General features: G+C 40.7%; 1 non-coding gene across 1 annotated transcript; it reads left to right on the top strand.

Moving 5' to 3' along the window:
* Nucleotides 1-262: 262 nt before the first annotated feature.
* On the top strand, nucleotides 263-369 carry LOC148860788 (small nucleolar RNA R71). Its single transcript, XR_016095298.1, has one exon. It is a non-coding gene; the product is annotated as a small nucleolar RNA R71 (small nucleolar RNA).
* The last annotated feature ends 619 nt before the right edge of the window (nucleotides 370-988 follow it).

Below are 988 nucleotides of genomic sequence, written 5' to 3'. Positions count from 1 at the left end.
TGCAATACTAAAATTATCCAGTCTCTTATTTAGATTGGTTATTTGTGTAGATAGGGATGCAAAGGAATCTATGTGGTGTACTCCCCTTTGATTGGTTTGATCATTGCTCCACTGGTAGCTATTTGATGCCATCTCCTCCACTAAGTCATATGCTTCCTCTAGAGTTTTCCTCATGATTGTACCACCTATGGCTGCATCAATAATGGACCGATTAGAGGGGGTAATACCATTATAAAATGTTTGTATTCGTCGCCAAATTGGTATCCCATGGTGGGGACACTTCCTAAGCATCTCTTTGAATCTTTCCCATGCTTCATACAAGGATTCCCTCTCAAATTGAGCAAGGGTAGTAATATCATTAATTAACTTTGTTGTTTTGGAGGGTGGGAAATATTTGAAGGGATAGGATATCCATCACATGGACGCCCAAAGATTGCGGAATAAGAGGGTGAATTTCAAAAATTTTTTTCTCCCTTCAACTAGGAATCGAATTCCCTATTTATAAAATCATATTATCAAGGATCTTTCTTGAAACATAAACTGAATCATATCTGAACCAAAAGGAGTAGGGAGAGATAATACCTGATATAGAGAAGCAGTATCTCCCAATGGAGGTGTTCACGCCCAAGGAAGGATCCAAAATTTGCTCCCACTGAAGATGGCACAGTGTAGGGTGGAGCAGAATTAGCAGTGTTCTTCCTAAAGAACTTGACCCTTCGCAAGAATCAACTGGATGGCTTGTGAATACAACTCCCTCCAATCTTTTCTCCATAAGATTGGTATCAAGATCAAATCTTGATTTATCACAAGAACTGGAGATCGAACTGCTGGAGGCGGCGGATATAGGAAGGAGGCGGGAAGAGAGTATTTGTAGGGTGCAGAATTCTCTCTTCGAGTAATCTCAGCTCTGAAGACAAGAATCTATGGATTGCATTGCATGTCTAAAGGCTGCCGCCCCCTCCTCCTTTTATAATCTCAAAGGGATCAA

This window comes from Nelumbo lutea, chromosome 4 (genome assembly GCF_056320005.1).
Source record: "Nelumbo lutea isolate HS-2025 chromosome 4, American lotus-T2T, whole genome shotgun sequence".
Lineage (NCBI taxonomy): Eukaryota > Viridiplantae > Streptophyta > Magnoliopsida > Proteales > Nelumbonaceae > Nelumbo > Nelumbo lutea.
The sequence above is the reverse complement of the archived record's forward strand: the minus strand, read 5'-3'. Positions and strand labels throughout refer to the sequence as shown.